The sequence below is a fragment of the Urocitellus parryii genome, chromosome Y (assembly GCF_045843805.1).
Source record: "Urocitellus parryii isolate mUroPar1 chromosome Y, mUroPar1.hap1, whole genome shotgun sequence".
Taxonomy (NCBI): domain Eukaryota; kingdom Metazoa; phylum Chordata; class Mammalia; order Rodentia; family Sciuridae; genus Urocitellus; species Urocitellus parryii.
The window spans coordinates 15,700,016-15,726,898 of NC_135548.1; the positions used below are offsets into that span (position 1 = coordinate 15,700,016).

Consider the following 26,883-nt stretch of genomic DNA (forward strand, 5'->3'; position numbering starts at 1 on the left):
AAGGTTAAAATAAATGCATCCTGTCCACCTCTGACTCCATAGTTATCTCCGAAAACAAAATTAATGGGAAAATTAAATCTACCTAAAAAGTAGTTCAAAAGTTGTTTGGATTAGTATTTGAGATATCCTTTCTCACTCAATAAATGGTCCAGTTCCATGACGGGGACAAAATGCATACTGAATAGAAAATGTGGGGTAAATAATATTAAGGGATATTGGTATTTTGAATTGTTTCTGATCCAAGTCTAGGTTGCATTGTTGCAGTTTTGAATTGAAAAAAAAAATCAAGATTTCCTGAATCCTCAGTTGCTTTCATAAAAACACCTAATTAGGAATTCCCATGTTAAGGGGTGGGAAAGTTTCTGGAAGAAGGGATATCATCCATAGGAAAGATTAATGGTCAAAGTAAAACCACTGGAAAAGTTTCTTACCTCTTTTTTTTAAACATAGAATATGTATTCCATGATGACAAGTACTTTACCTAAACTTTGGCATTTAAAATGCAAACCTTCTATGTAGAAATAAAATTATCTGTATTTTTCACAGAGATTGGCTATGTAGAATTGTTTACACTTTCAGTCGTCATCTCTTCAGAAAAAGAATTAATAGTTTAGAATTTATATTTAAGACACACTATTTTATATTACATTACAGAAAACAAATTGAAATTCTATACACCAAAATAACAAAATTTAAATTTCTGTCATTTCTACAGAAATTTTAAAGAACAAATTGCATAACTTGTTAAAACATAACATCTGAAAAAAATGTAATTGATGGTTCTTTCTGCAAACCCATGAACAATGCATCAGTAAATCTGTGGTAAATTTAATAAATACACTAATGAATTTATTAAAAATATATATTATTGCTATAATAAGAACTGTGATGTACTAATGTCCTAACATCTGCCATCCACAAGGTACTGTTATGTGCATATTCTTTAGTTTTACAATATTCTCGCACGGAAAAGTATAGTTTCCTATTTTTGAATGAGAAAACTGAGGTTCAGAGAATATCGAAATTTGCTCCAGATCATTTAGTAAGTGTATCGGAGCCCATTCTGGATAAGTCCAAAGAAAAGTTTCTGTAGATGACTTTCTTTTAGGTAGAAAACAAATGCTTCCCATGCCAATTCCACCAACTAGCTATATCTTGCACATATGTAGATACCAACACCGAACGACTGGAGGAAAAAACAGGTGTGATCCGTTGACTCCCTGAGTATGTCAGATTGAGAGTCCACTTTCCATCATATTCACCCCACAGTTAAGCCTGCTTGATGCGAACAGCCAACCTAATTGCCTTTAATCCATCTAGTTGTCATCAGAAAAAAAAATGTGCATATTTACATTTCACACATGCACATTTCATTTGCAGGAGCAAATATAGTTAAATACCCACATTAGTTTTTATTCAGAGGAATTGCTCTCCTATTCCCATATAATCCTGAGATTATGAGTGTAGCATGTTTAAAGTGTGAACAGAATATTTACAAATTTCCCTAATAAAGATGAGAAAATTTGACATAATCTTCTATAAGCATACTGTCTGGTACAATATGGTGATGTGATATATCTAAGTGAGATAAGAGTGACACCATGTATGTTAAAAGCAAAGACATAAGAAATAATGGATTCCTTACTAAATTACACTTTATCCACTCAAAGAGACAAATTTCCATTTTTCAGCCAGTATTATATAGATTGAGCTCAACTACTCTTGAAATTTTCCCATACAAGATAATGCTCTTAAACATGAGCCTGTTTCTAATGAGATGGGCCTTTAAAGCTTTGTGATCACCTAGATTTGTAAGATTTGAGAAAACCTGCACCATCTGGTAGCAATTTTGTTAATGCACATCACATTATTTTACAAGTGTACGATTTATCATATTATCAAATTCTTTAGTTTCAAGGAGATAAAAACTGAAATGGTCAGATGTTCCTGGTAACTATTTGGTTAAAGCAACTAGCCTTTAAACAAAGAAAATGCACAATCAGCACTAGATTAGAGGAGACCTCAGCCTCAGCATAAAATTTAGGATTATCCTTTAATAGAGAATCTTTAAATAAAAGTGATAATGTGGCCAAGATGAAGAAACAGATAAAGTTAACCTTGGCCAATTATAAATAATGAAAAGGAAATCCCAGCTCCCTTTATAAGGCTCAGATTTAAAATTGTTTAAAACTTAAGCCTTAAAAGTATATTCAATTTCTGCACTTTGGACTCTGCTTTAAGGATAGAATTCCTTGTACAATAAGTGCATTTTTTAAATGTACTTCTTGGAAAAAAAAAAGATTGCCATTCATTTGGTTTTATGTAAACAGAAAGAAACACATGCTGTTTGGGTCCTCATGAACAATCACAAAGACTAAAAGCAATTGGAAAAGTCAATTTTTTAAAAAAGAGAAATTTACCAAAAAATATTCTGATTTCATTTAAATTTTTCCCAATTTTAAACATAAGATTTTTAAGCACTGCTTTAAAATAAACTTTAAACTATACATTTAGGGAAGCAGCTCATCTGTGATTAATAGAACACTGAAAATAAACTAAACTGGTTAGAACACCATCCTTGAACCCACAAAAGAGTGTGCCTTTAATTTGGCAAACTACTAACCTATAATTAAACAAAGTGCTCCCAGGCAGTAGTAAAATTCCACTAGTCTTTGGCCATTTGGAGAAATGTAATGGCCTGATCAGATATATCAAAGTGCTTAGAAACTGAAGAAACTCAGCTGCTTGAGTAAGCATATATTGTAAGGAAAAAAATAAAAGAGGAAACTGCATTTGAAAGTCTGCTGTCTCTGGTGGAATAGTAAAACTAATCTCAAATTTCTGTTACAGGCATTGTCATTTGGCCATGTGTGTTGAGTCTGTAGAGTTATAATATTTCTGCTTAGTGTACTTTATTGATAATTACTTTGAATGATGAGCACCAACTTTTTTTGGCTGATTACTCGAATTTCTGAGACATTTTTTTGCTTTCTAGAAGAGCTACTCTGATTGAAGAATCATAGATGCTGACCAGCAGCACACTTCCACACCAAGCTTTGGCCCAGTCATTTCAAAAGAGTTGGCCAGATTCCATATGGAAGGCAGTGTAGGCAGACCCGTCAAGCAGTCCTCTATGTTGCCTAATGGGACTCTGACTGAACACAACTTGGGTGGGACTAGGCTTTGGGAAAACATTCAAAACTGGTTTTGAGGATAACTATTTGAGAAAAAAAATGAGGAAAATAATCTCAAGAGATTTATCAGAATACTGACAGCAGGCAACAATCAAAACAGCATAAAACACCAATATTGAACAATTCCCATACTGTATTGAGATTATTCAGATTTTTCACATATGTGAAGACATTTACTCAGATGGAGGTCCATTTTAACTACTTAAAAGAAACTTAAAATATACATATCACTTCCCAAAGTGACCAAAACACGCTATAAAACACACTATCTGGCAATCTTTGGCTTGTACTACTTTCTGCATCTAAGCACTGAAACCCTTTCTATGGTTCTTGAATCAGTTTAATTGGACCTGTCAGGGCTCTGTAAGGAATTATAACTGGGTATCCTGAAGCACCTGGAGTGGGGTGGGGGAATGGCATGCAGACCCTAAACTGGACTCTACTAAATGCATATGTCATACAAAGAAGACATAAAATTGATAGATACTTGTAAATTGGTTAAAACAGGATGTACCACAGTGTTACAGGTATGGGGTAGTTCTTTTTAGTACATATTCAATTTAAATTTTAATCACTGACATTAAATATTTTTGATTTCTGGATTCTCTCTATCATTAATATTGTACAGAAAGAACATTAGTTGAAGTTAAAGATGAGGAGTACTAAAAATAAGCTTACAATGAGGCTGTTATTCCTCAAAATACTTTCAACTACTATGACTTGATTCTCATAAGAATCCTGAAAATTATTATGCAGAGAAGATACTATAACCTTAATATTTTAACAATTAAAGGATTTGATCAAGGTTTGATTATTAGTGGGGCTCAAAAAAAGAACGTCAGACATAAGAGATTTTTTTTTTTTTACCAACATGGCCATAAATTAAATTACTATGTAAATTGCTGTAATTTTGTCAATGAGATTGTGAGGTGAACTCAGACATTCAATTAAGATGAATTGGACCTTTTTCTAATAAAAAACAGAATATATAGAATAATAATAAAAAACCCATAGCTATTTTTATTGTAAGCCAACCAATAAAGAAATAAATAATGTTGTTAAACCCTATGTATTTCATGTATCATTTTAGTACCAGTGCCAAAATAGGAAATACTGAATTTAGGGTACAAAGCAAGTCAAGAAATTGTCTGAAATAAATCCAGTAAAGCACTGTATTTGTGGCTTTTTTGTTAATCTATATCATTATCAAAGTTAAGTCTTGTTTTAAATGGGTTGACCTAATTTGTCATGAGAAAGGTATAAACAGAAAGAAATCTATATGGAGAGGTTTGCCACTTATTCCAGATTTAAGACTAATCCATTATGTGACTCAGGATAAATCAACTTCTCTGGCTTCCCTTTCATTCCCCAAAAATGAAAGAGATTGCCTATTCACAATCTCTCAAATCAGCACCATCTATAAGGTTCTGTGAATAGCCGTAAGCCACACTTAAGATAATATATGTGTTCAAATAATCTGTGTAATATTTCCTATTGTTAAACCAATGGAAACCAGTAACTGGGGCAAGGATATTCTTGTTCTATATTATGCGAATTGAGGAAAACAAATACATAATTGTGCATGATAATAAAATTAAGAAAATCAAATGTGTTCAAATTAGCAACTTTTCAGTGTAGGGTATTTTAACAAGACATTATTTCTGATTAATATTTCATTCATTTAACATTTTCTCAAGAAATTTTATATTGAGCTCCTACCATAGGACACATACAAGGAATACAGCTTGCCCTGAAATGTGTCTTAGGCATGGTTAGAAGTAATGTATACATCATGATTTGAACACATTAGAAATAAAATACTTGGCAAAAAAAGTAACTGTGGTAGGATTCAGTAGAACATTCTCCTGAAGACAATACCTTTAAGTTGGAACTTGAAAAATGAGTGAATTAGACAAAGGGGTGGAGGAGGCAGAATATTCTAGGCATATAGAATAGCATGTGCAAAAATAAAGACTTTCATAAATCTGTGAAGCTCTGATATCCAAGTCTGTACATGCACATCTAGTAAATGAATAATGAAAAACTAGAGTAACCATCAAATGCTCATCAGAATTATATTAATAATTGTACTGTGATCTAAATTAACTTGTGTGCTACAACTGAGAATGCCTTAGTTCATTATCATCTTTTCAAAGAGTGCTTTGGCTTCTCAACTAAGTAAGGAATGCTTGCATTTATGTTTTTCTGGTTTTAGTGTCCAGACATGATAAGTGTATATGCAATTATTTAAGTAGATTTATGAGTTTGTGGTAAGGTTCAGGGTGTTCCTTGGGAAGACAAACCAGCCTTTCTCATCTGAATCACAAAATTTCTCAATTCCCTTAAGGATGGTTCATAACTAAAATGTTCTAGACTCATGGGAAAAGAGTTGATTCATAACACCATGGATGCCTTAGAGCATTAGGGCTTAATTCCCTTGTGGAATCACCAGTTGACTATTTCATTGCACAACAATGGTGAACACAAAACTTAAAACAATTTCTTCATTTTAACACTAGTCTAAATTCTTTAATTACTCATAATATTCACCCATGGTTATTCTGTGAAAACTGGAAATACTCTTACAGTTGTGGATCACATATAGATACAAACAAGGAGAGAGGAGATATAATGCTGGATTTATTTTCAAATACATTCAAATGATCTTGCTTATGTGGGATATTTGGAATTATTATGGTACAAATATCCCTGATTTTCCTTCTCCATCAAGTTTTTGATGACCAAATACATAGTGGAGCTCATACTGCTTTACTAACCCAGAGAACTCATTACTAATATGTAGAGAGTGTGTTACAATTGCATGTATTTTCTCATTGTATTCCTATAATAGCTAGGTAAGCTATTAGGCAATTTACTTGGCAGATGCAAACAATGAAATGCATGGAGTTCAAATGACTTTCTTAAGATTATACATTTAACAGATGTGAAAACCTTATAACACAGTGTTATAATGTGCAAGCCTATGCTGTATTCTATTAATCTAGTGTTTTCAGTTATGAATTTTAAAAATTCAGGATAAGAAATAAATTCATTTTTTAACTCATTTCTTCCTGTTGTTACTGATATACAAGAATTATGTTAGTTTAACTTACACTTATATTTAAAAACACTTAATTTAAAATTTAACTCTTTATAAGATATAAAATATATAATGTGCATTGACCTTTTTTTTGTAAGACACACAGGGGGAAAAATCTACTTCTGGTTTATCGCCCCTTCAGTTTCCTTTGACCTTCACACAACAGAACTACTTATTTATTTTGCAGGAAAGCAAATTTAACTTCTCAGGGAACAGGAGCTCCATGACATCAGCTGCATTAAGTGTGTTCATTTCCTCTAGGGAAGAGGAGAAGGAAAGGAAGCTACAGACACTGAACAATGAAAGAAATTGGAAGACCAGATGAAAGCACTAATCAAAGGAAGGAAGGAGGAGCAGATGGTTTAGGAGGGAGACACGTGGGAATTGGGGGGAAAGGAAGCAATTGGCAAGGAGTGGGCTGAATGCCAAATTTGTGAAGGATCTGGAGGACACTAGGGATTTGGATGGGATATGAGTCAGTTGCTTTTTACCAAAATATCACACCAACAAGGGAAATCAAAGAAACTTGCAAAGATACACAGGATCCAGAAAGGACGGGAAAAAGTTACAAGTAGATAAAATTGCCCCCCCAAATGGTTTAAGTTTGAACTATAGATTTGATGGAAATAAATAACATAAAAGATCATTTCCCTACCATCTAAATTATTTTTCCTTAATCAAGTAAAACACTTAAGACTGCTTTAAGGACAGGTAGGAAGAATAGTAAAAAATTCAAAGACAGCTTATCTCAAAAGAATAATACAAATCATTCGAAAATGTTTATGTCACAAAGGGTTATTATGCCTGATAAGAATTTCAAACATGAAAAGACTAATATCTTTCAAGCTGTCCTTTTTAATACTAAAATAAAATCATTAGAAAAAATGACAGAGTCGTTAAGAAGAAAATCATCCTAGAATTTCATAATTGAGTCCAGGCAAAACTTACCATGTACACTGTTTTGTATTTACTATGTTTTATTGAATCTACACAAAATTACCAAACCACTAAATCAATTAATTTTTTCTGTAAATTAAGTTCCTATTTATTAGATAATTTCTCATAATTGCTTAATCCTTTCCGCCATAACTTTCAAAAAGTGTGCAACTGATGCTTTAAGAAGCTTGTTGATCCACAGCTTGGACTGCTAACTAAAATGTAAATTCAGTTGAATCACTTATTGATTCACAATATCATTTCGGATATCAATTTTTCTTTCCCTAATTGCCAAATGGGAAACAAGTTAATTATTACGCTCTGTATATAATCTCTAATAATTTTTTAGGTAAAACTTCTAGTCTTTAGAATAAATAATTTCAGTTTATCTGAGCTATAAGATTATAATCTTAGGTTGAATTTCACGATTCCTGTGCCATCTTTTGAGAAATTACTAAACTTACCAAATTTTATAGATCTTTGTTATGCTACATGATTTCATTACTGGAAATAATATGAACTAATTATTGAAATTAACAAGCCCGATTTCAAGATTACCATAACATCTCCATACCCTTTCAAATAAGACAAAATTTTATAGTGGAAGCTAAGAGACATAGTCATACTGAGTTGAAATTTACATTGACAGCCTATCAAAATCATCATATATGTAGCAAAATCTATAGGACCCTGTAGAAAGTGTTATCAACAAACAAAACTAGTTCCCAAATTGTTGTCCCTCTCGCCTACAAATCAATTTGGAATCAGCTAATGCACTAGCAAACTTTCTCTGACAGTGGTGTCTTTAAGTTAAACATGTCAATATGTACACAGAATGATCTGAATGGGGCTTAGCACATAAGAAGTGGTACGTTAAGTTCCTACTACAACCAACATCTTACCACTAACATCTTGTTTTCCCAGGGAAACTGAATTGTGAGGTAACTGTGCACAACTGGAAATAAAATAGTTCATTCATTAAGTAATCAAGTAAATGAAATGAGATAATATAAAACATTAAATATGCGTAAATTCTCAAATACATAATAGCTATTACATTATTGATGTTTGAACAATAACTGTTTCTAAAGCTTTACACGTGTTTGGAAAACTTTAGGTTAAAAATGAAGTACTTTTCAAATTCATTTATGTGATATATTTAAATAGAAGTGCTGAATACAAGCTTTGAAATGTTAACTTGCAACATTCAATAAACATTTCATAGGTATTAAGCACCAAGTGTTGAGAAAGTATTATTATTTCTATCAATATTCACTTAACTAATCTAAAAATGTTTAATTTCTATTCATCAATTATCAGATCTTACACATAAATACATACAACTATCATTTTGTTTTATTGATACAGTGGTATAAATTTGCTATCTCACATTTATTGTATGTTAAGGCAAGTAACATATGTTTGTTCTACAGAGTTTGTGAGGGATTGGTCCCTAGACCCATCTCAGATACCAAAATCTGTGAAGGCTCAAATTGGTGGAGTACTGCATATATATTATGCATAACTTCCTCTATACTTTAAATCTTCTATTGCTTACAATGCTTAATACATTATAAATGTCAGGTACACAGTTATTATATTGTATTGTTTAGAAAATTATGATAAGAAAAAAATCTGTATATGATCATTACAAACACCACCCCCCTTTTTTTTTGTTTGTTTCTGAATATGTTCAACATGTGGATGGTTGAGTCTATGGATATAGAGGCCACAGATATGGACAGCTGACCACAATTGCTCTTGTTTCATTAATTGTCATGTGGATGTCACTGGGTACCTGAATATTTTAGTTTATAAATACATTTATTATGCATCTAAAAATCAAGGAAATAAAATTTTATAAGCTATCCTCCATAGCAAATTGACAATTTCCTTCCTTCTCTACGCCTGCAATTCCTGTAGCTACCACTAGAGCATTAGCTTTATAGAAGCTCAACAGACAGAATATCAAACTGATGTCTGGAGTCATTATGAAATTGTGTTGGAATCTCTCCATAACTGCACTAATGTAAAACAAACTGACGTTTTCATTAACATAACCATACTAATAACCATGCAATCTAAGCCAACAATTGTAAAATAAGTTACAAATTTTAATAAACTTTATACCTCTTAACAATGTTTTTACCATGAGTATATTTTTCCTCTCTCTTCACTAATTCCAAAACTTTCATTATTTATCTGACAATTTATCTCTCATTCTATTTAGAAATCCAAAATTATACTGAAGTTTTCCTTGGGCCTTTAATAATGTACATATCAACCTTTATTCTACCTAATCCTGTAAGTGACCATCATCATGAATATTTACAACCTTTTATAATCTAGGAAAATATTTGTCATGTCAACTTTATAGTAAATTTAACTTTTTACTTAATTCAAGAGTAATTTTCATTTTTTGATTGAGCAGGAAAATATTGTGCACTATTTTTTTAATATTATCATTCTCTTTTTGCACTCCTACAAAATATCTTGAGCTTAAATACAATATTTCCAAAATGTAGTTCAATAAAAGAAGCACATTCCTTCTTGTGCAATTCATAGGAATGCTTTTGTACATCAAAAAGGAAGACTTTATTCCTCTGATTCATCTCTATTGATGAAATATCATTTATTCTAAGTTGCAAACACATGAAGTAAGTCAACTGAAACTAGTCTCTAAGTTAAACTACTTCTGTTTCTAACTATAAATGTAAATATTCATGTCTAAGAAACAACTAGAGGCAAATATTATTTAAGACATCTTTTATTCCAAGAAAAGCTTGCCAGAATGGTTTTAAAAGATCCTCTTGTCATGTAGAGGAATAAGAAAAGGTGATTTATATATTCTTGGTTTATGATCATCATGGACCTAAAATTTGGCTCAGAATCCAAGCCAATGTATTTTTTAAGAATATAAAAAATACAGGTGCAGCTACAATTCAATTACATTTTCCCCCTTTTTGCAGGGTGTGTCTTTGTTCTCACAGCTGGGAGATGTGTACTTCAAATTTTCAACAAAGAAAGTCACCACATTAAAGATCTCTAGAAATTCCTATAACAAAAACTGTAGCAATAACCATGCAATTTTCAATTGCCTTTCATAAAAATGTAATGTGCTTTAATCTTCTGTTCATTCGTACTCAACACATTTGGCAAAGCACACTAGTAACAGAAATGAAAACAATCATTTGAATACAAAGCTTGGAAAAAAGACTCACATAAAGTATCTGTAACCAACATCTCCTAAGAATTTATTTTCAATTTTTTGAAGTATTAGAAAAAAATTTCAAGCATTCCATTTATGATCTAAGTTTGAAATACTCAATTTTAGTTTTGCCTAAAGGAGGAAAATAAAGCAAAAAACAATTTTGATCTAAATAAAAACACTGACTTTGAAACCAAACTGCCGGTTTTTAATCTATTCATTTCCCCAAATGTATAAATGTGCTTTCTACCTCTAGTGTTTTGTCAGTTCAAGAGTCATAATTTATACAAAACACACAGATGGTCACAGAAATAGTAAAAGTTTCAGATGCTACAACTTCCTGGCATATGGAACACTATAGTGGATGATCATTTTGGCAGCATTCAAATGATTTTAAAATTATTTATACATTTTCATCCTGCCATCGTTTCATAGTCATAGGTTATTACAACTCTAAATTGTTTGATTCCCGATTAGAAGTGATTCTTACATTGACTTCACGCTACTCATGTGACTGAGGACTGATGCTTTTTAAATTAGAAGATAGCATCCTTCTAGACAGCAAAAGTAAATAAAGGTATTATAATGAATTAAGCATTTTCACATAAACCATAAAATTTTGTCTCATTCAATATATGATACAGTAGGACATTCCAAGATTTTTTTTAAATCAGATTTACTACAGCAGTTTAAACTGTGAATGTTACAAAAAAACTAATACACACAGATGCACACACAAAACATCCTTCAAAATTAACATGAACCTTTTTAACATATGAGATTACAATCACTTTTATTTTTATATAATTTATGAGATACAGCATAAGAAGGTTCATCCATGATTGACCACCAATTCAATAATTCCCATGGTTAATTACCAATCTTCATATTACTACCAGCTACAGTTGACTCAGTTACTGCTGATACCTCCTTAAAATGCAATATTGGTGGCTGCCGTCTGGTTTTCTTCCTTTCTCATTGACTAATCCTTCTCAGTTTCTGCTGTTCTTTCTGCCTCTACTCCCTGAGAGCATGGTCTTAGATCTCTTTCTTTCTATGCATAACCACTCCCTAGATAATTTCAGTCTCCAAATGATGTACATACACTGATGAGTTGCAAATTCATCAGGATTGGCTGCATTATACTGAGGTAAGAAATTCTCAATGATTTAATGCAGCAACAATTTGTTGCTCATTCATTCCTCATGTTGATCACAGAAGATAGAGGTGGGGCAAAAGCTCTGCTGCACATAATTCAGGGGCTGAAGCTCTCAAAGTGTCCTCTATGTTGTAGCTGCTCCACCTAAAACATGTGGCTTCCCTGTTTGCAGAGCGGTGAAGAAGAGCATTCCTGGTTTCACTCAACTACTGAAAATTTCTTTATTTTTCACTTAGAGCCCATAAATCTGAAATAGTCAATTAGGTCTGCTCAAGATCTCAGGAGACAGGGAGGATGACATAGGAATGAGTACTCACATATCTACCACAACTTAATTTTTTCTCCTGCCTCAACCTCAACTCTGAATTTCTGATTTACATATCCAACTGCCCATTTGACTTGGATATGTATAAGTATTTCAAAATTCTCTTGTAAAAAACAACCCCTGGTATGTCCTGCCCCAAATCTTCTTCTATAATCTGCATGACAGTTAATAACGTCAAGGGAATGGGTTTATGGCTCAGCAGTAGAGCGCTCACTTTGCATATGCAAGGCACTGGATTTGATCTTCAGCACCACATAAAAATAAATAAATAAATAAAGTTATATAAAAAAAGATGTCAGCACCTTTTCACTACCCAGGCCAATCAATGAAGGCAATGCTTGACTTTTCTTTTTTTCCATAAGCCATATCTAATCCATTAGCAAATACTGTTGGCTGTTGCTTCTCAGTTTAGGTTGACTCTAATCACTCCTCAAAACCTCCATTCCTAGCAGACCAGTTAAAACCATCATTTCCCTCTTGCCCTGATTAACAAAACTCCCACCTGGCTTTCCTGCCACTGACATTGCCACCTTCTGTGTCTTCTGGAGATAGCAAAGGCTTTTTCTGAGAAACCTCTGATTCTTCCCATTTTACTTAGAAAAAAAGCTATTCACAATGCCTATAAAGTCCTATGCAATCAGCTACCTCTCCCCACATGACACTATCTCCTACAAATCTCTCTGTTGTTCCCTGCATTCAACCCACACTAACTTAGCACTTAAGTGACAGTGTTAGTTGCACCTCACCTTAAGGTATTTGAATGTTCTGCTTTGTCTGCAAGAACACCTTTTTTCCTGAAACTTGTAGAGTTTCCTTCCTCATTTTTTTTTCCATTTTTTTTTATATGAGACATTCTCTGATCGGGCTATTGAAAATTTCAATCCCTACTGGACCTCTAATGAATCCCTCTATCTATTGACTCCTTTATTTTTCCAGGACTCGTTATACTGTATCATACTACATATAACATTTAATTAGTATAGTCTGTATATACACTTTTAGAATGTAAACTCCACAAGGGCACTCACCAATTTTGGTCTAATCATACATCCGGGGCATTGAGAATTTTGTCATTAATTTATATTGAAAACAAATAGGTAATCAGGAAAGACATAAGGAAAATCAGGGATAATAATGGTTTCAATGTGTTTGAATTATTAAGGCAGAGAAATGGGAATTACAGATGATGATCATTAAATGATCTGGAATACTTGTTTAAGGATAGAATATTCTTATCTTAATTGTGCATAAACCCAAAAGGAATTTGTTATCACTAACAAGAGAAGCATTTGTTCCTACACCCTCTATTCCCCTGTGCTATGGGCTTCATTTCCCATAACCAACTTTTCCACATGTAGTTTTCACTTTGACATGTGACTTTTCAACACCTCTTAAATGCAGAGCTGAGTCATCCTCACCCCAGTCTCTAGAATTTCAAAAATCCCCTGAGGCTCATTTTAATTCAAATCAGTGCAGAAAAAAAATGCTTGGTTGTCTTTTAAGGTCCCTAAAACTTTGCCACAACCTTCTCTTCTTTCCTCCTATTTAATTAGCACACTCATCAGTTAACTGGTTGTGCAGAAATAGTGCAGGCATTTAAAAGATTTATGTTATAGCTGTGTTCTTCAACAAATTTAGCAGTGACCTTTACTCACACACATATTCTCCTAGGGAACTTTGATTCTTGGTAAATGAATTCACAATGGACAGATATCAGCGCATGCAGAACAAAAGGGAAAGTGTAAAGGGTAATATTTTACAATCATAGAATCAATGAAAACTTGGTTGATGGAGGTGTGATAGTGAACACCTACCACTACAGAACAAGCAATGAAGTCACACAGAAGCGCTGCTATCAAGAAGAAAACACACAACCTACTACATATCATGTAATTCTCTACTTAGATCAGAGCAGGAACTCAAAATTCAATCACCTACTCTCACAGTTTTCTTTTATGAGATAAATTCATCATTAACCCTCATGACGAATGAGATTTATTTCTCAGAAACAATATCAAACTCTATGGAACAGAAAAGCAATTTTAAAAAGAGACAGAGGTATAAAAAATCCTAAAGTGACTTAGGAGACCTCCTGGAAACATACTACATAACTAAAAAATTTATGAGAAACACTTTTAATGGTAATATGTGGAAATGTTATAAGCCCTGAGTTACAATAATAATTAAGTCTACATAAAAGTGTTAAATCCAAGACATTAAAATTGAAATTATAGTTTCACTTTTACTGATCTTTAAACTAAACACCGTGCATTTTCTTCACTTATTTTCATGTCTACAGAGAGAGAATTGAAATATATTTATTTTAAGGAAGAATTGAAAAATGAGAGCTAATGCTAGTCTTCATCTAAGAACCTGCTTTGTGGAGCAGGGTGAAGATGTGTACAGTCAAACCTGAAGATGGTCCTGCTATTGGTTAAGTACTTACAGTTATTCTTTCATCTTTGTCATCCAGTGGAGAGCCATCCTTCTTCCAGGAGATGGTGGGCTCCAGATGGCCTCGTGGAGGCTGGCATTCCATGACAGCAGGCTCCCCTACTGCCACCATAACATCGGAGGGGTTTTGTCTGAAGTCATCCCGTAGTACTGTAGGAACAAAAATAAATCATTGCACTCAATAGTGACACATGCAATCCTTATCTCTGCACTTCAGCAAAAGAGACATTTACTATAATAAATTACTACTATTAGCTATCACAATGCAGCTTGAAGAATATCTACTTACAGACAACTTCAATGTAAAAAAGATATTTGGCCTTAGCATGCACAGGAGGGGTAATCTGACATTCTTCAAAGGCCAGTGGGTGAATGTAGTCTGGGGCCTAGTGCCTTCACAGTTAGCATTTGAGTTCATTTTCACTTCCATTTCTTTGCTGCCTACTGCCTATATTTTTTCTTTCCAGATGCTAATGATTATAGTTCCTTTTACTTATCAAGATGATGCTCTCTACAGTTAAATAAATTAAGTATAAATACAAACAAAATATTAAAAGGAAAATAAAGATAATTCAAAGCATTATTAATTGAAAGATGTTACAGATACCTCAAATTAATGTTCAAGATTATATTAGCATTATAACTTAAATGTATATATTAATAAAAAATGAAAGATATTATTAACTTATATAGTATCAACCCTATAGTTTAGAGGCGTGAACAATTCATTACTGTAATCTCAACTGGACACTAATACAGTATTAAGCTCCTATAAGATAAGCAGTGTTATTCACTTTGTGACTGTAGGAATAAAATGTGAAAAATTAAAACAATATGTATTCATGAATACTTCATATGGTAAAATTGTCCTCAGTATCTTGATAACATCAAACCATCTCAAATTAGTTGGCATCAGTAAGTCCTAAATCACAACTCTGTTGTTTGCTTGAACACATTCTTGATGATCTCTGTTTCCCGATTTACAAAACTGATATGGAATATATACTTCATTGAGGTCTAATGAATAGTTAACTTCCCCATCTTCAAATCCTTGATCCTGGGTGTAACAGAATGTGACCCATTGTAGAAGCTCAATTTAAGACAGTGCTTAAAATGTTTATAGGTATATTAAGATATACATTATGATAAATATTATTTATCTTTTAAAATAAATTGCATTGTAGATTTGATACTACAATTGTACATTGGAATGGATGTATTTCCATACTAATGGCATTTAAAAATGTTTTCAAAGATGAAGCACTACAATGTGAAAAACTTATACTCAAACCAGTATTTCAAACATTACTCTTAAATTTTAGTTTCAAAGCCTCAGATTAATAGGTTTTCCAAAGGCTCTATTTTCCTATTTCATTTCTTGAATTTTGTTCCTCTATACCAACTGAACACATGCATATATCTTAGTAAGCCATAGCACATACTCAAAGCAGTTCTTTAATTAAAATATTGAGACAATTTGGGCAGACTATGATTATGCTAATGCCTGGAAAATACTTGCTTCACTATCTTTGGAAAAATAGTAAAAGAAAAAAAGACATGGAAATATGACTGTACCAAGCTGTTGTGATTCTAACATCATACACTATTAATAAATTATACACTATCAATAAAATATAGACAAAAAAGTAAGATTTGTTGAAATAAAATCTCTAGCTACCTTTAAAACATAATTTTAAAAAAACAGACTATTAAGAATTTCATTATTTATAAGCTTAGACTATTATTACATGTTAATAATGTACTACAAAAAATGTAAATTTTATAAAAAAAGCAAATGAGTTAACGTTAACAAGCAACATGTATGTTTTGCTGGATAAAATTATTAATCTATGATAACACATCTGAAAAGCTTTAACACCCCAGAAATACCCAAACTAAAATATTTTTCAAGTAAAAGTAAATAATTTGCACAATTTTTCAATTTGTTAGGCTTTAATCCAACTTGGTAATACTATATCTTATTTACAAATTGAGATCACATCACAAATAAACTAATGAATAATAAAATGTCTTGCAAAATATCAAAGGGCTATGTCAGATAAATCAAGCTATTTTTTCATTTATTATGTTATTGGGACTTTACAGTATATAATGAAAAGCTAACAAAATGTAATCCATTAAAGATTGTTGCTTAGATAATGCTCATGTAATTATTTTTGCAGCTGTAAAACATAAAACTCTAGCACTGCCTATGGCTACAGGCAATCCTGCATAAAACTATGAATTTAAGATTTTTCTCCTCTCTTTCATAAAAGCAATATTTCTTTCTTATTATACTTGCCCTGAACATTTTATTTTGAGAAAAAATGGTATGTGTCACATTATAAAATGATATGAAGCCTTAGTTAAATTGTTGAATTTTCTTAACACATGTGTATATTTAATTCATTAAAATAAAAATAAAATCTATGCAATTGGCAACAGTATGGAAGAAAAAATTTTAACATCCATATGTAGACCCAAATTCAGATCTTTTTAAACATCTCTCATTTCCTTCTCTAACATTTATCATAATCAGTCTATATTTTGTAATGTTTCTCAATTTTAACAGTATAAAAAATTAAATTTTAATTTTTAATTTGGGACTATATTTTTTTAAAAAGGTCTCACTATTAATTTGAAAAAGAGTAAACAACATACATAGTATATTCAAGTACATGTCACCTAAGAAGATGTTAAGACATAGTCATTCTAATATTGTAACCAGATTATATTTCTTCCATATTTATGAAGTTTTATGGGTCTAAGCTAGTGCATATAACACAGCTCAAATGATTTCCATTTTTTCCTTTGTTAAACAGAAAAAAAACAAAATCTAATCATTTATCTTTCTGAGAAGATTTATACCGATTTTAATACAATTTGAAAATAGTAAAAGCTTTTTATCAGAAAAGAAAAATATTGGTGGTGTGCTAGAAACCTATCTGTAATGCTGAGAAGATAAGAGGAAGAGTAGAAAATAATATGTAAACGTAAACTGTTCCAAAAACAATGGAGGCATTAATTTATTAAAACATTCTGTAGAAACATTATAAAAAGTTAGAACTGAAAGAAATGAAACATTATAGAACAATATAGTAGCTAACAATATCAAATTCATCCCCAAACTAGATATAATGGAGTGTCAGGAAATTGCCACTTGCTAGCCTATGTGATTTGTCTGAAAAAAGACAAGAGGAAAACACAGGTATTCTTATTTCCTGAGCAGTACCCTTGGCTTTCTAACCATGTCCTCATTGTCCTGTACAAAACATTTCTCTGACCAAATACACTGTGTTTCTAATGGATTTGATCCAATGTGGCTCACAGCACCACCACAGAAGGCTTGTCCTATGATGTCTCTACATCGCTGCACCAGGGTCTCATAACTCTATCCAGTCTTGATGGGCTCAAGTGCTCCTCAAGTTAATCTTGTCCCCTAATCATGTGTTCAACATCTGCAAACTATAATGCATTCAACTTCATGAAACAGAGAATCTCATTGCACTTAGGAGCCTCAGGAGTATATGGTACAAATTTTCTGTTTTAGAAATTAATAAACTAAGACTTTCATGGGTAGAGGAACATGTCACAAAGGTAATAAAAATGATGAAGATGATTTAGCAAAATGATAATGTTAATGATGGTGGATGTTTAACAAATGTTTACTGTATAAGAAACCATACTAAGTATCAAATTACTTAATCCCCAGAACAAGCTTATGATAAAATGAGTTTATTAGTTTCATTACACAATGAGAAATATTTAAAAACTTAGTGGCCAAGTTAGAATTCAGGTCTCTAGTATGACCAGATCTCTAGTTAGAATTCAGATTTCTAGTTGTCTACCTATCTGGTCTTAACACAGAGTTCACAATTCTAAGTACACAAGTATATGATATAATTAGTATTTCAATCTCTTTCCAATGAAACAGAAATTAAGTGAGAAATTTCCCTCTTAATAGTCATATGTTTATCTTATTCTGCATTCTTGAATTTTCTCAGATTTTCCATGTTTGGAAGAAGATACTTGACATTCACAGCATATTGGGAATCAGAATTCATTATTCAGAATACACATGATGTGTTACTTATTATCAATGACTCATATTTTACCACAAAATGAACAGACTGTACAATAATAATCATTTTAATTAAATATGGGCATTTAATTATCAGTAGGTATCTTGGGGAAAACAAAGGGAGATAATAACACAGTCTTGGATTTTTTTTCTGCTTTACAAACTACCTCATGAATGCAACCCTGCAGCAAATAGTAAACTTGTTGACTAGGAAGAGAAAAAAATCAATGAAACCCTTAAAAAGCACAGAGTTTATTGGAAAAGAAAATAAATGAAGTGTATTCCTAAAGACAACTCTATAGATATTTAGTATGCCTCTACTACAATGTGTCATATAATTATTTTTAAAATTATTAAGCATATACCTAGTCCTTAATTTTAGTAGAGAATATGTTAGTCATTTTTATAGTCCTTTTAGTTCTCTGTCTGAATTCCAATTTACATGTTGATAAGAAGAAATGCCAATTAATTTCAAAATAACTATAATTCTCTCTCATTTAAAATATACATTGGGCACATTTTTTGTACCTGACAGTTATGCTACAATTCTTGCATTTCCCTTGCAGTGAAATACATGTTAAATGCTGATATTTGTAAAAAAACAAAAACAAAAACAAACAAACAAAAAAAAAACAAAAAAAAAACAATCTTAATATCCACCTTGTATGGAAGGGCAATGCAACAGGATTTTGTTGCAGATTATTCTGAATTCACATATATGTTTGGGAGCTGGATAAGAAAGTACAAGCATTTTTACAAGCATTATTTGCATTCTTGCATTGTAGTTGTTGCCATTTATGCTAATATTCCTATGTACATATATGAACCATGTGCTTAAAACTTCTTCAAATTTCTTGAATAATTCTAATCTTTTAAAAATATTTCAACAAGAATACAAATGTACAGAAAGAGAACCCATTAGAAATGAAAACTAAATAATCACATTTAAAATGATATTCTGAGAAGTGTTATTCATTTACCTTACACCATCATCTTCTAAGGCTAAGAAATTTGTTTTTTAAAATAATGCATGCATCTACTGAAGGGCACCTAGGTTGGCTCCATAGCTTGGCTATTATGAATTGTGCTGCTGTAAACATTAATGTGGCTGCAGGATGATAGTAGGCTGATTTTAAATCCTTTGGATATATACCATGGAGTAGGATAACTAGGTCAAATCGTATTTCCATTCCTAGATTTTTCAGGAACCTACCTACTGTTTTCCAGAATGACTGAACCAATTTGCAGACCCACCAACAATGTATGAGTATACCCTAGGTGCCTTTTAACAGATGAATGGATAAAGAAAATATGGTGTATAATACACAATGGAATCTCACTTGGCCATAAAGAAGAATGACTTTACAAAATTTTTTGGTAAATGGATGGAACTGGAGAATATCGTTCTAAGTAAAATAAGTAAGTCCTAAAAAGTCAGAGGTTGCATGTTTTCTCTGATATGTGGAAACTCATGAGGTGTTGGGGGTGGGTTGGTAAAAAAAAAAAAAGAAAACATAGAAGAAAGATCAGTGGATCACTCCATTGTCTACCAATGAGGAATGAAGAGAAGGGAAAAGGAATGGGATAGGGAAAGACAGTAGTGTGAATCTGACCTAACGTTCCTATGTACATGTATAAGTATACCACAGTGACTCTCATGATCATGCACATCTACAAGATAATAGTTTAAAAAAAAACCTATAAGAGCAAAAAGATCAGTAGAGTAGGGGGGCAAGGGAACAGGAGGTGGGAAGAAGGAATGGGAAGAAGAAGTAAGGGGGACTAAATTAGAACAAATTATAGCCCATACTTTTATAATTATGTCAAAATAAATTATATTGTCATATATAACTAAAAAGAACCAATAATTTTTTAAAATGATACATGTAGACATCATTAAGAAGTTATGATTTAATAATGATTATTTCCTAAAGAAACACATATACTTTTTAAAATTTGAGATTGAATATTCTTTGAATATTCTTCAATAATTATGTCATCTTCTACTAGTGTTTTTTATAGAATGCCACTTTATTTTAAAACCTTAAATTATACTTTGGTTAAGACTGTGAAAGAAAATATGCTGGGAGAATGGGAGAAGCAATTATTTTCTTAACTACCAGAAGTTTTGAAGGTTTCACAAACCTCTTATGCTTTATCCTAGGAAAGCAGTACTTTTTTTTAACTCAAAAATTACACATTCTGAATGTCATATAAGAGGGATAGATGTCAAACATCACTCAACCTTAGAGAACAGTGAATACAAACTATTGTAAATGGAAAGAGATGCCATTACGAGAATAAAGGAAGCCAGTGTAATTTGTTTCTTTATATGAGGTATAACAGCAGAGCAGCTCACTTAAACATGGCTGTATGAGCTGTTTTTCTGCTGGGCTATGACAGTGAGGGTATGTCACAGCCAGTCTTGTTCTTTGTTTCTTTGCAATAGTGGAAATGGAATCTAAGGCCTGGCGCACACTAAGCAAGCACTCTAATACTGAGCTACATTCCAGACCCACCCCTAGTCCTTTTGTTTAGACTTACTTCCAGATTTGGTCTAATTTAAAGCCACATTTCCATTGTGCAGAAACATGGGTGCCATCGTGACACTTCCTTCATTGCATACAGTAGAGCATAGTCCCTAGTGTTTATTACAGTGTCACTAAGTCATGAAGACAAACAAAAGTTTGGCATCCTGTATGTAAGTTAAAGACTGTCACATATTCCAGAGAAAAGTAGACATTAGTAAGAAACAACATTCAAACAGTTAATATTCAGCAGACTTGCACACCTTGAGATCATAAAAAAAATGTAACACCAAATTAAGTCCAATAGGTAGAATTATACGCCTGACTTTAAAGATGCCAGTAACTTAGTAGATGTTTGCATTTTACACTTTTGGATGTAAATTGTAAGTAAAATGGATTTATTAATGAAAAAATGCAAAATTTATAGAAAACAATTAGGTTCCTATACTGTTGTAATCATGAATGAGTTAGAAAACAGAAGTCAAGAATTTCAGAATCACAACAAATTCTTCCACTATTCTGTGACTTTAGTTAGGATATTCATAATGACTCAGTTATTTCCATACAAAAGAGAGAGTTTTTACACTCTATCTTGATAGGGTTATTATGAAAACTAATTATTTAATGTTTGTACAGGACTTGCCATTTTTATGGTACATTACATCTGCAAAGAAGTATTGCCATTAGTCACTATGTAAGGAATTGCCAAATTTTTCAGCTGCCAGTACAAATGGAAAGGAGGACAAAGAATGCTATTGATGAGGGTTTCTAAGTGCCAGAGCAAAAGTCACATTCAGGAGTAGCCCAGCAGGGTTAAAAAAACACAGACAAAATGAGATATCTGAGCTATGGGACCCTGATTAGGAGCAGGACAGGCATGCATTCTTTCTTTTACATTTAGCACCCTGCCCTGAGAGAGTCCTGAATCAAAAGACTATACTTCTGTATTTATTGCCCAGCTCTTTGTATCTGAAGGTCAGGTCCATGAGAACAGGGTTGTCTTTATCACCTCTGTATCTCCAGTACCCTGAACAATGTCCAAGACACAGCATACATCAGAGAAAGCTTAAAATACAGTTTCTACATGTTGGGTACTGGGTATGAATCGTGGCTTAACTTGGCACAAGTCCTATGCTCGTGGTCCTTGAGGTCTGTACTGTGGGGGTAAACAGACAATATTCAAGTTAACCCAAGCACAAAGACAGGATTACGATACATGCCATGAAGGAAAAGGATAAGAATTATAAGAAACATAATTTCGATAGGAAGTAAGGCACCCTGAGGAAGGAACAACTAAGCTGAAGCCTGAGAAATGGGGAAAACATCCCAAGGAAGCACACTGCAGGCAAAGCAAATAATCTGGTTTGAGGAGATACACTCAAGGGAATTTTAAAGATGTCGACCCTATGTAGTGAGTCAGGTGGAGAGCAATGTGTGTAACATGAGTTTGACAGAGAAGGTAGAGCCCACACTGAAGTCTTAAGCAAAGTGATTTTAAGATGGAATTATATTTAAATGCTTGTCCTGGCTGTCCTGTGAATGAAATGAAGAGGGAAGCAAGAATGGAAGGAGATGCCATTTCACTTCCACAATGGAGGAGAAGGGAGTATCCAAATCTAACGGTTCTTCAGAAAAGGCTGGAAAGTCACCAGTAAGAAACAACAACAAGGTAAACTGTGAAACAGCTCATACCAAGTGTCAGTGCTGTTCCAAGGGATGTATGAGTACTAACTCCTTTAATGTTCATAGTGAACTAATCAGTGAGGACCATTATTGTTTTCATTTCACACCTAGGTGGAGTGACTTAGGACAGGTTGAATATTTTTCTCCAACTCCTTTACAGGTGTATAATATGCAGTCAGCCAATGATAAATTTGGAATATGGGCCTGAATTCTGTTGGCTACAACAACATGAAATTTTAGCACTAAACTCTATTGGTCTTCTAGAACTCAGACTTTGGTGGCTGACATGAGAAATCCACTTCTGGCCATTTCAAAATACATCCAGCTGAGGAATTTCTGTCACTTTAAACTGAAGTGCAGAGGAGTGTCATTCCTAGCATTTCAAATAATTCCTTAAAATAATTGTGCACTATGATAGCTCATAAAATCACAAATTTATACCATCTCTGTACAACCTCCCACACTTTGACTCCCACCTCCAGCTGCAAATGAGGACTCACAGTCAGGAGAGAAGGACAGGACTCAAGGTTGTCTGAACTACTGGACATGCATGAGATTAGATCCTCACAACAAATGCTTTCACACTTTATTTTGATAAACACATATATTTTTTAAAAGTGTCTGAAAATATTAGAATGTTTTCTAATTTAAAATATTTGCTGGGGAACAAAGGTGGCTGGGGGTGGGGGAATATACACAAGTGCTCCTTCATCCTCTGAAGCCCAGGAGGAGGGTTAAAGGCCGTTTTCAGATTTTATTGGGGGATAGGAGGGAAAGAACAATCTCAAGGGAGAAACATTCTCACAGTTTAAAATGATCTCATTAAAACCTCACTAGCAATTGTGGAGGACCAGAGAAAATAGCTATTAGATTTAAAAAAAAAAAAAAAAACTGTTCTCACCAATGTATCTTTGTGCATCTTTGTGCAGCATAATTAATGCTGCCAGTTATAACATTTTCCTCCCCAAGCCCAAAGGAATATTTCGGTGAGAGCAGGAAAAAAACAAAACAAAACACCAAGTCTAAATAACACACACAGGGACATATCATCTAGACAAAAATGTCTTTAATTGGTGACAATCTGCCCTATATCACTATTACTATTCCTGAACATAATAACTTTCAGATCTGTTCATTCCTTGTATCTTGCCCTATCACAGGCTGTCTAGGGCTTCAGCATAATAATGCGGAGTACCTAACAGGGCTTTCAATCTCCAAGGAACATAACAAACATGCAATTGTGAAGCTGTGTGAGCTGCCTTTTCCTTAACAAACTACAGAGCTCTTGGGAGAGTCCCAGCAGCCTCCAGCTTCTTTGGAAGACAAGGCTGAAGACCCCCTTCTGCTGAGCACTGGAATCACACTAACAAGCCCTGACTGAAGGTACTAGGGATTAAATTAGTAGAAAAGCAAATCATTTTACAAATCGTATCAGTGATGCTATCTATATAAATAACTGTATTTTTATGAAATATACAACCTATTTATCCTCAGGAATAGTAGAAGCAAAAGAACTAATATGGAACACAAACTAACTCAAGGAGAAAAAAAAAGGCTCTATCAAAGTAAAAATCTTGAAGCACAAATCATTCTTAAATGTTATTTGCACGTGTTTATTTTTATATCAGATCTTGGAAGTGGAACGGTTCCAATGGAGGGAAATCCCATGCTATAAAAAGCAGGTCTTCCACAGTTCTCACCTGAACTTCAAAGTCTCAGGTGAGTTTATTTATGGCCAAACAATTGCAACTAACAATGGCAGGTTAAAGGTGCACAACAGAAAGACCATAGCCAGCTCTGAGAACAGGAGAAGCTCTAGCTCTCTCCCTGGAGCTCCTGGCTCACACAGAGGAGAGGCTCCTGCAGGAAGTGTGATGGAAGTTCGTATGTTTTCAAAGATGCTGAAGAATACCCTCACCCATGATGGCCTGGTAGAGGGACTTCTTTAATTTGCCAAGGAATTAGCACAAACACCTGGCCTATTGTGATATGCTTGTATCCAAATGTAAAGAGCTCATGCATGTCAAGTTGGTGGGTTCTGATCCACAAATCAAACTAGACATAAAGTTGATGATGAGCTACCAGAGGGATGAGTAGGGCTCTGTAAAATGGACACAGGGAAAACACTACCAAGTGGTTTGCTGCAGTTATCACAGCTATGGAGTAGTTGAAAAGATAAGGAATCTCAAACCTAAGATGTCCTCAAAGACTACTTCAAATGCAAGAAATGAACAAACAAAAAAACCAGGGTTATCAACAAAAGGAGTTAGAGAAAGAGAAAAATTAAAAAAAAAATTTAAAAATCACTGGTCAAAGTTGGCTCCTACAAAAGTTTTAGATTATTCCATATCATAGACATTGAGTTAAAAAATAAATCTTCTGTGACTCTTCATAATTCTGTACATCAATGAACTATAAAGACCATTGTGATTAAATGTCTACTCTACCCGTTTAAAGATATACTTGGTCCTTCACATCTCCAGATTTAGCATCCATACACTCAACCAGCTATAGATCAAAAATATGGAGAAAAAACCTGCATTTGTACCAAACATGTACACTCTCTGTTGTTATTCACTAAATAAAAGAGTATAAAACTATTACATAGCATTACATTATACTATGCATTATAAGTAATCTATAGGAGGATATGTGTAGGTTTTATGCAAATGCTATACTCTTTCATCTAAGGGATAGGAGAATCTGAATACTAAGGGAAATGGATGCCAAGGAATAGCATTATATATGCACAGCCTCTTAAAGTTGTAAATTTCAGTGTTCATTTTCCTCTGTGAATTTACATTTCCACTCAACTCCTACCCAATTTTATCCTCATACAAAATGATTTTATATACTTGAGAGATCTGTTACTTTTGCTCATGGATCACCCAGTCCATGCTGTCTGGGATACTGAGGAACAGGGAACATGCTCCTATATTTGCTGCCCTTAGGCTTTTTACACCTCTAAAGGTGCAAAACAGAAAGATCTGAATCTCTGAATGGCCTTTCATTTGTAAAAATGAATGAAGTAAAAGAATGAAAGTCAAGATGGGAAAAGAGAATCATGAAGCAAGGACATTTTAGGCAAACCAGTTTTAGGAATGACATATTGAGGATGGTGAGAATTGGAATGATGTAAAATCATCATGCCTGTACATCTTTGAAACCTATGGGTACCTACCTGGTAACCACCACCCCCTAACCAAGGCCCCCACTCCCACTAATCAAGTCATGGGCTTCCAAGAAGATGGCCAGTCATCCCTGTTTTAATTGCAGCCACAACCTAAATGTCAGTGTATATGGCAACTCACAAATAAACAGCAATTAACTTTGAACAAAATTTTGGTTAAATTTCATAATTGGAGCTGATTCTTCTATGTGTTATATTTTAATCATAAAATTTACAGAAAACCAATACAAACCAAACATAATTAGTTATTATAATTATTGAGTTTGGTAAATCATCTAAGGTCTACAGATCAAAGAATAGTTTTAATATGATAAATAGTCAAAATGGGAATCAAACAAGAACTAGGTCAGATGTATTGGGAGGTGGAAGGTGGGGGTGTGCTTTCTCTGGAGAGTTTAAGGTCTCTGCTTCTAATGAAGAACAAATGGTTCCTAAGTCCAGCTTAGCTGACCAGTTTTTTTTTTAAATATATCCTACAAGCAATTTAAGGAACTATAAAACTATTAGCAACTTCAGGGGAGGAAAAAAATACAAAGAAACCTCTGAGTTTCTTTGCAAAGCTGGCAAGCTTTGGATTACTTTTCTCCTTTAACAGATCCCAGTTGGAATAGCAACATTTCTTGTAAATTAAACAAATGTATAATGTTTTATTTCTCCTAAAGTAGCAGCTGTAACTTCTGTTTTCTTGACTGCTATTTTATTTATTTATTTTTTATTTTCTACTTACTGAAAGGTGTTTCTGTTTCTATCAAACAAAGTTTATAATGGGTCAATAAAATCTGATCATCACAAAACTTTGTCTATATTTTAAATATGTTGATAAACCTGTTTCTTAAATAATTGATAGGCTCTTTTGGCATATATATATATAATGTAAATTTCCTTTATATATTAGCAACTCTTTCAGTTAGAACTGCAATGAAAACTAAACAAAAAATAATTTTATTAGCCATCTATTCTTTTTACTATAATACTATATTGATTATTAGATTATGATATTAATTATTAGAGGGAAAGGTAGAATA

General features: G+C 33.1%; 1 pseudogene; it reads right to left on the bottom strand.

Moving 5' to 3' along the window:
- The window catches only part of LOC144250938 (roundabout homolog 1-like), a 142,993-nt pseudogene extending 120,261 nt beyond the window's left edge, over nt 1-22,732 (bottom strand).
- Nucleotides 22,733-26,883: the final 4,151 nt, after the last annotated feature.